The 9,370-nt window shown below is 48.2% G+C and overlaps 1 pseudogene; it reads right to left on the reverse strand.

Moving 5' to 3' along the window:
- Positions 1-6,426: 6,426 nt before the first annotated feature.
- On the reverse strand, positions 6,427-6,788 carry LOC121164510 (annotated as a pseudogene).
- Between the last annotated feature and the right edge of the window lie 2,582 nt (positions 6,789-9,370).

Raw genomic sequence — 9,370 nt, forward strand, 5'->3', positions numbered from 1 at the left:
TCCACTTCCCATCCAGCTTGTGGCCTGGGAAAGCAGCCAAGGATGGTGCAAAGCCTTGAGACCTTGTACCCATGTGGGAGACCCGGAAGAAGCTCCTGGCTCCTGACTTCCACCATTGAAGCCACTTGGTAAGTGATCAAGCGGGTGGAAGATCTTTTTGTCTCTCTTTCTTTCTGTAAATCTGGCTTTCCAATAAAAATAAACAAATTTTTAAATAAAAAAGATTCCTGCACAGTTTTAGTCCTGGGCAAGTTTCTGAGCTCACATGTTGGCCCATCTGAGAATGAGAAGGTTGATTTTGGGGTGGGTGACTGTGCGGGGTAAATGCATTGTGCACAGAGGAAATGCCCAGCAGGTAGGAAAAAAGTTTGAGGACGGCAGGTGCTTTTCCCCTTCAATCCTGCCGTTAGGTCTGGGTTGTAAGGCAAGAAAGCCACACAGTGACATCTTCATGGAAGCAGACAGAACAGTCCACATCATCTGGGTTTGTCCTCCACACTCAATGTGCTCCTTGCAAATATCCTTGCTTGAGTTTTTACCTTGGTGGGGCTAGGAGTTGAGGATTTGCTGTTTAGGATGTATCCCAAGAAGCTCATATATTCTGTTGGAATCCTTGAGGCCTGATATATAGTGTCAAAAAGTTCTCATACTTGCTATTCTAAGGTTTTTGTCTGCTGTAATTTAAATTTCTTTAAAAATTGGGTTTTATCCTCTAAGGAAGCAGAAAGTAAATAAATAGTTAACTTCTTTTTTTTCCCTCTAAAAATTTATTTATTTATTTGAAAAGCAGAGTTACAGGGAAAAGGAGAGAGAGAGAGAAGAGAGATCTTCAATCTGTTGGTTCACTCCTTAAAGAGCTGCACCAATCCAGGGATATGCCAGGCCAAAACCAGGAGCCAGAAGCCTAAGAGCTCCTTCTCCCATGTGGGAACAGGGGTCCAAGGACTTGATCATCTGCATCAGTTTTTCTGGACTTATCACCAGGGACCTGGATCGCAAATGGAGCAACAGGAATCCATATAGGATGCCTGCGCTGTAGGCCACGGCTTAATCTGATGCAGCACAGAGCTGGGCCCATGTGCCAGGCATTAGAGATGATAAGGACAGAGTTTGGGTCTGTCTTGCCTCCACTGTCTCCACTGCACAGGGCTCTCCGTGACATCACTGCCAAAGCTGAAGGCCCAGTGTGCCATAAGCCACCGCAGCTCCTGCCCTGGAAAGTTAACAGCTGACATTCTGTGCCCTGCCTGGAGGGATATGAGGAGTCGGGGGTGCGGGTGGTCTCCAAATTGCCTGCAGACCATCTATCCTGAAGGGCTCTGACAGTTGGCCGCTTCCCTGGCCTGGTTTTTGAAATTTCCCACTCGATTTGCATTTCAAAATGTCATCTCCTTTCTCCAAGTCGCCGGTTATTGTTTATCTTTAAGATGAATCAGAGCTCTCTCCACCAGCTGCAGCTGTGCCTCCAGGTCCCTCTCTGTCCCGGCTGGGGTTCCTGCCTGCTCCTGTTCAGCTGAATGGCTCAGATGCATCTGACTTCCCGTCCCGTCCCCAGAGCCTGCTGTACAATTCTTTGATTTCTGTCCGCATGCCTTGTTCCCCAGGCCCCTTTTCTCTGTTACACCTGGAAATTTCTGTGCTGTTGCTGATGGCACTTTATTGGTCTCTTCAGAACAGGAGTTAAAAATAATAACCAATAACCAACAGAACACTAGGGTGGGATTAATTCCAATTTTGTAAATGCTAATGAGACTTGGAACCCTGGCCTGTGAGACAGGAACGGAACAGTGTCTTTTTGCTTGGTTCTAGAAGGGCTTAGCACGAGCCCTCCTCTGCCTGCCAGGTCCCTGTCCTCTCAGCCTATGGAGCCAGAGGCTCAGGTTATGTCTGTGCCATGGCATCCTGTCTGACCTCAACACTGGAGAGGGGAGTGGGCTGTAGCGGCCAGAGGGAACCCAGGAGGTCCATGGTGCTTGAGTGGTCATTCTTCTCAAGACCCACAGCAGGGTCCTGCAAGATTTTTCCTCTCCAGGTGCACTGTTCTTGCCTGAGGAGTTGCTTAGTTTGGCTCCCACACCTTACTTCTTCAACTCTTTGAACGTCTCCTTCTCAACGAGGCCCACCTTGAACACCCCATTTTAACCAGTGAGCCATTGCCCACATGTCCTCACTCCTCCCGCTCTCCCATGTTTCTTTCTCAAAGCATACCTAACATCACAGTATTTATTCATAAGGTGCATCAAATTACCATGGAAAAACAAAATTCAGAATTTATTCTGTATAAACAATTTTGAAATCCATGCATGCAAGGGAATCCTCAAAAAGTTAATGGAAAAAAACTATGTGCGGATTTCAAAGGTTGTTTTTTTTTCTTTTAAAGATCAAAAGAAACTAACCTTTGAATTTCATTTTCCAGGAACATTTTGAAATTCTTTTGTGTTTACCACCTGTCACTTCCACATGGGCAGAGTTGCCTGTTTGGTTCAAATGTGCAGTCCCAGTGCTGTAACCACAGATCACATGGCTGATCATCAACTAACACTTATTCAAAGAAGCAAGGTGGAGAGGCTTAGTCTGCCCTTCCTTCTGTCTTCCATGGTCCCAGGTACTAAGGTAACAAGTTGAGGCAGGCACCAGGAAGTGTGACGTGGCCTATCTAGTCCATGCACACAGCACAGCAGGAGCAGGGACAGCTGTTCATGCGGGCTTTGAAATAGCTGTATCTCGGACAACACACTGAGTGAAAGTGGCTGGGTTCAGAAGCTCCGATAATGTAGGAGACCATTTATTCGCTTTACTGGATGAATATAAAACTATGATGCTGCCAACCAAGTCCGTGGTTGTCATGGGTGACATACTGGATGAGGGTTTCATAATATAGGGCTAGCCTGAGGGAGTTCTGACAGAGCAGCAACATACTCTGCTTGTGGTGATGCATATCTGATTTTACGCATGTGCAAAACTGCCTGTTCAGTTAGACCAAAAGAAAGAATCAACTTTCTTATGTGATAACCCTAAAAAGAAATAGGGGCCAGTATTGTAGTATAGTGCCTTGAACCACTGCCTGCTATGCCAGCATCCCATATGGGCACCAATTAGAGTGTCAGGTGCTTTTCTTCCAGTCTGGCTCCTTGATAATGTGCCTGGCAGAGCAGTAGAAGATGGCCCAACTCCCCGGGCCTCTGATGTCCACATAAGAACCCTGGATGAAACTTCAGGCTTCAACCCAGTTCAGCCCTGGCCATTACAGCCCTGTGGGGAGTGGACCTGCCAATGGATATCTCTGGTGTCTCTCCCTCTCCCTCTGCAACTTTGCCTTTCAAATGAATAACCTAAAACAAACATAAAATAACAATATCTTCTAAAAAGGGAATGGTGAGGTGGACATTTAGTCTGGTGAAGGGCTAACACCACAGTATAGCAGGTAAAGCTACTGTTTGCAGTGCCAGCATCCCGCATGGCGTTGGTTGCAGTCCTGGCTGCTTTACTTCTGATCTGGCTCCCTGCTAATGCTCCAGGGAGGCAATGGAGGATGGTGAAAATGTTTGGGCTTCTGCACCCATGTGGGAGGCCTGGAGGAAGCTCCTGTTTCCTGGCCTGGCCATTGTGGCCACCTGGCAGTCGGTCCTCTGGTTGGACAACTTGCACGTCTGCCACTATGCTAAGGCTACATGGGACTGAGCTAGCTGCAGGTCTGGGAATTTTACTTCATCCCCACTTTCTCTTCTAGCTAGGTTGCAAACTGGGGCACCCCTTCCTGAATGCTCTATGTCTGCACCCATAGTGGCCAGCTGGCTCCAGAAGCTGCTCAGATGTGCCTGTATCTCTCCACCCTCACAGCCTCTGCCTCAGGAGGGGCTAGCAGCTTCTTGTCCCCCAACCATGGACCAGACCAGCTGTCATCCAAACTCCCCATTGGTATTCTCTCCTTCCCACACACTGCTCACCCATGCTCTGCCGACGTCCACATAGCCACTCATCCCTGTTCAAGAGTATCACAGTTCAATACTGCCTTTGGAATGAAATTCAAGTGTTTATAAAACCTGTCATAAGTGGAATACGAGCCTGTTCTTAAGCCCATTTAAGACCACCACCCTTATTGAAACACATGTCTGCCAGTGCCTGCCATAGCCACTTGCCCCGTGTGTCACCCTAACTCACCCTCTAGGGTCATGGGTTGCCTTTTCTAAGAAGTCTGCCCCACCTCAGCATCTTGTAGAATTTGTCTTTCCCTTCTCTGAGCCATTCTTCATCTGCTGCATTCATGCCAACAGTAAGCCAACGATCACGCTGTAACCTTGGATAAGCTTACAGAGGGAGGCCCACGTTTTATTTCTCTTGGCATTTACAGCACCTGGCAGAGTACCTAGCTTGGAGGAGAAAATTTAGTGCATGCAGGTTTGTTGAATTGAATGGATTCCAAATTTCCAGATACTATCTTCTCCAGGGGCTCTCTCTTTCTCTTTCTCTCTCTGTGTTGGATCTTTCTTACTAGTCATCTTTAAGACACCTGACCTTTCCAGCTAGGTGCTTGGTTAAAGTCCACTGTTCTAAAAATCAGCTTTCCACTTCCCCCACCCCCACCCACCCTGGCTTTCTATCAGCCTCATCACTGGGGCCAAGTGTCCCTTAGTGATGCCCCCTCCCGTGAGGAGTGGCCACAGTCGCAGTTCCCTCTGGGCCTAGCTTCCAGGCTTGGGATGCTCAGAAGCCGGGAAGAGGTGCAGCAGCAGGAACTCTGGATTGCTTCCTCTGCAGGGAGCTCACAGCTCCAGGATTTGAGACTGCATGAAGGTCACGGCATCCCCTTAACGTGCTCAGCTCTGTTTTAAGGAGCACGCTGGTTGCTTGAGGAAGTGGGAGACTGCCTGGTTTCAGTCAGGATATGCGTGAATACTCGTGGATCCAAGCTTTCTAAAAATGAGGGATTGCTTTTCTTCCTCTCCTTCCCGCTTTCTTTGCCCCCATATCTGCCTGAAGAGTCAGGATGTGATGGACAGTGGCTGCTCACATCTTTGGAGAAATTGATTTCTAGCCTATGGTATTTGTCCCGCCCCATCCCTGTCCTAGAGTAGAGCCCAGGTCTCCATTCTCTTACACAGATTTGGTTTGTGTCACCCAAAGAGATAGAGGGCCTTTCTGGGTTTTGCTCTCTGAAAGACTGGCATACTTGGAGGAACCGTGCACGGTGGAATGAGGAGATGGGGGAGTGGTGCTCCCCAGGGTCCTTACAGTCCCATGCACTTTTCCGGTGAGTGGCACCTTCACACCTGTGCTTTGCTCAGCCCCCAGATTCCCATGGTGGGGTTCTTCAGTTCATTACATCTTTGCTCAAATGCTATCTTTTAGAGGAGAACCTCTCCGACAAACCCATCTGCAATGACGGCCTTCACCAGGGTCTTTCCCATCACACCACTTTGCGTTCTTCTTAGCAATAGAATCGTGTCTGTATTTCATTGTCTGATTTCTTGTCCTCACAAGATAAAAGCTCCAGGATGCCAAACATTTCTGCCCCTTTTGGTTTGCAACTTTCTTCCCAACCAATGACTCCTGTGAGAGTTAATTTTATCTCAACTTGGAGAGGCCACCGCACCTTCATCTTTAGTCGAACACCAATCTGGATGTTGCTAGGGAGCTATTTTTTAGACAAAATTAACATTTAGGTCAGTAGCCCTTGGGTGGGCCTCATTCAATCATTTTGAGCTACAGGGAGAAAAACATTGATCTTCCCAGAGGAAGATTCTGACCTCTGGTGACCTCTGTCCCTGAGCTGCACTGTCCTGCTTCCCGTTTCCAGATTGCTTCCCTGCTCTGCATTCTTCAGACTTACTGCTCCACCCACACATGCCAGCTACTCATGTCATTCTGTCTGTGTATGTACTATATGTATACTCCTGAGCGTGCATATGCACACATCCACATGCATTCTGTGTATGCCTGCGCACACATCCACACGTGCTATTACTTCTATTTACCTGGAGACCTTGAGCATTGCAGTACACAGTGCATAGTTGCTGCAAGAATTAATGAATGTGAGACCTCAAGAAGGAATTTCCAAGAGACTGTGCACTAGACACGGGGACTCCCAAGAAGGTTCTCCCAGCTGCTCAAAGAAGCTTGCTTTGAGCCAAGACGTGTGCCTTCTGAGAATGTCAAAGTTGATTGTAAGGACATGAGGGCAGAGGTTCTTTTCCATGTGGGGCCCTCACCCAAAGTCTTGAGGAAGGCTAAAATAGAGGAAGGGTGGTGGTGGCTTTGGGTGACCATAACCACCATTTTTTGGAGGGGAGGAGACCACAGAGAGCAAGTTTAGTGCCTGCCGGCAGCAGGCATCATCCAGGAGGCGAGATTGAGTAGTGCTGTGAGTGGGAAGCCTAATAATAGTCTCACATGGGGAGGCATGGGCTCTGGGACCTGGGGATGTCCTCAGCCATTTAGCACCATACAGACAAAGTCTTCGTATTTGATACAACCACTGCTGTCCTTATGGCCGGCCACCAGCATCTCTACTTCACTTCTTCCTCTGTCATCTTCTCACCCAGCGTGACAAGGACCTGGCAGATTTTGGCATCCAGGACAGTGCTATTCCCTTGTTTATTGAACACCCGAAGGCCTTCAACACCGTCCTCATAGGTTCCCTGGTCCTTGTTCTTGGCAATGGTCTGCAGCATGGGCAGGAAGTGCTCAAAGTCCAGCACCTTCACATTCATCTCGTCACTCTTGGGCTTCCCTAGGACCTTGAGCACCATACTGTGGGTGGAGTTCTGGTCCAGGGCCCTCATCAGGTCCCCACACGCATGGGGACATGGACTCCATAGACTCAATTTATTATTTTTTAAAGATTTATTTTTATTATTTTTTTCATTGGAAAGGCGGATGTACAGAGAGAGGAGAGAGAGAGAGGAAGATCTTCCGTCCGACGACCCACTCCCCAAGTGAGCGCAACGGGCCGATACCATGCCGATCCGAAGCCAGGAGCCTCCTCCGGGTCTCCCGCACGGGCGCAGGTTCCCAAAGCCTTGGGCCGTCCTCCACTGCCCTCCCAGGCCACAAGCAGGGAGCTGGAAGGGAAGCGGGGCTGCCGGGACCAGAACCGGCGCCCATATGGGATCCCGGGGTTGCAAGGCGAGGACTCAACCACTTGCGCCACCGCGCCGGGCCCGACTCAATTTATTATTAAAGAAAGTGACAGGACCTGCCTTGTGGTACAGAATGTTAGGCTGCCACCTGTGATGTTGGCATCTCTAATGAGCACTGATTTGGGTCCCAACTGTTCCACTTCTGATCCCTGCTTACGCTTGTGGGAAGGCAGCAGAAGATGGCTCAATATAGCACTGCCATTCATGTAGGAAACCTGAATGGAGTTCCAGGCTCTTGTCTTTAACCTGCCGAAGCCATGGCTATTGCAGCCATTTGGAGAATGATCCAATGGATGGAAGATCTCTCTTTATCTTTCACGAAGTTTGCCATTCAAATGAATCAATAAATAAATAAAGCATCAAGATGACATATTTTGGCATTTCGTGAATACCCAAGGCTATGGGTTAAGGACTTCCTTCCCAAGATTTGAATGACGGTTCTAACCAAGGCCCTTTTCCTTTCTCCCATTAGTGCTCACAGAGAGAAGTTTCATTCATTCATCAGACAGCATCTGATCACTTGCAATGTCCAAGGGCCTATGCTATTTTTCTGCCTCATACCATGTTGTCACAATGTTAATAGTGTAAAAGAGCCCTAAAATTTCCTGTCTTCCATGCCATCTGGGAGTGACTTAATAAGGCGATCCTGTCCTGGGATCTCTCATTTGACAGCAATCAGAAGTCGGCCTGGGCTGCAGCCAAGGTGCCATCTGAAGGCTTGACTGGGGCTTGGAGGAACTACTTGCAAGTTGTCCTCTCATGAATGGAAAGTTGGTTCTGGCTGTTACTAGGAGCCTCGTGGCATGGCCATAGCCTCCCTGGTGTGAGAGATCCAGGGAACCAATGCAGAAAGCACAGTGCCTTTCCAATCCCACACTATTATTTTACAAAGCATACACATTATCTTACAAAGATAAGCAACATGAATAAATTCCCTGTTGCTCACAAATTAAATGCCAGGATTTTGGGTCAGTATATGCTTTAATAATTGTGGACAGGGACCACTTCTCCCAGCAGTTCACTTCTCCCATATCCCCAGTATCAGTGCCCCCATCAACTTCCTTCTTCCAATCCCGGCACTATCATCATTAACTATCAAGTACAGAACATCTTGTGCCTTTTTGTAGGGTGAATGAACATATACAAGTGATCTTCACGGTGCAAAAAGACTCCTGAATCAAATTCACAGGCTGCAAGGGCAAAATATCAGTCATAGATGAGAGGGTTCTCCCCCAAAACAAGCCTGGGTATAGGGAGTGACATCTGACAGCTCTGTTGGGCCCATTGTAGTGACACCACCTGTTTATTTGGGGCTTGAGTCATACTGCACTCATCTGCACTTATTTCCTATTAACGCTCAGGCTTCCTGGGGTCAGGGAGTGAGCCTCTTCTTCTGGATCACCACCCTAATGTAGATTCAAGGGCCAAGACCTTCAGTGTTGCATTCTCATTGCCTGATATGGTTCCTTGATCAGGAATACAGGGTAGCAATTCTTACCTCACTTTGCAGAGTAAAGACTTAAAAAACGATCATCAAGTGAATAAACGAATGCTTGGCACACAGCAGTAAGAAGTGAGCCCTTGGATGAGCTAACTCATCCACACAGCCCCAGCCCAAGCCTCGTTCGCTTTCTGCTAACTCTTGCCTGATGCACCCCTTCCAGACTTCACTTTGCCTCCTGGAGCTTTGTCTCCTGGGGATGAGAAAGAGATGCTTATGAATAGTGAAGATTTGTGGGCTCCAAACCCTGATTACGGACAATACCCACTTGGGCTGCGGACGTGGGAAGAAGATCCTCTTGAGTTTGTCAGTAAGAAGGTGCTATGTGCAGAGCTGGACCCTGGGGATGCGATGGGGGTGCATGCATGGGTAGAACAGGCGGGAGCTCACACTCCAGGAAGAATCTCGTGCAGCCTGTGTGGAAACAGGTGGCATGTGCATCATTACCCTATGATTAAAATATAATAATATAGTAATCACCAGGCAGTGCTGTGCTAATGCAACAGTAGACTGGAAACAATACCCACAGGAAACACTGTCAAGCCTCCCACAGCATCAGCAATTTGGCCTTTCGTGCTGTTAGCTTAGGTGAGAGTAAGGGAATCCTGAGGCACTGGAAGTACTGAGTCCTAGCCTGTACACGTTGAGAAGTGTCAAGCATCCAGCGATCCAGTTTGCCTTTGGCTACCTGGGAAAGCTTCAGAATCTCCACGCTCCCATTCTCCCTCCT

The sequence above is a fragment of the Ochotona curzoniae genome, unplaced genomic scaffold (assembly GCF_017591425.1).
Source record: "Ochotona curzoniae isolate NIBS_2020 unplaced genomic scaffold, NIBS_Ocur_1.0 contig_832, whole genome shotgun sequence".
Classification (NCBI taxonomy): domain Eukaryota; kingdom Metazoa; phylum Chordata; class Mammalia; order Lagomorpha; family Ochotonidae; genus Ochotona; species Ochotona curzoniae.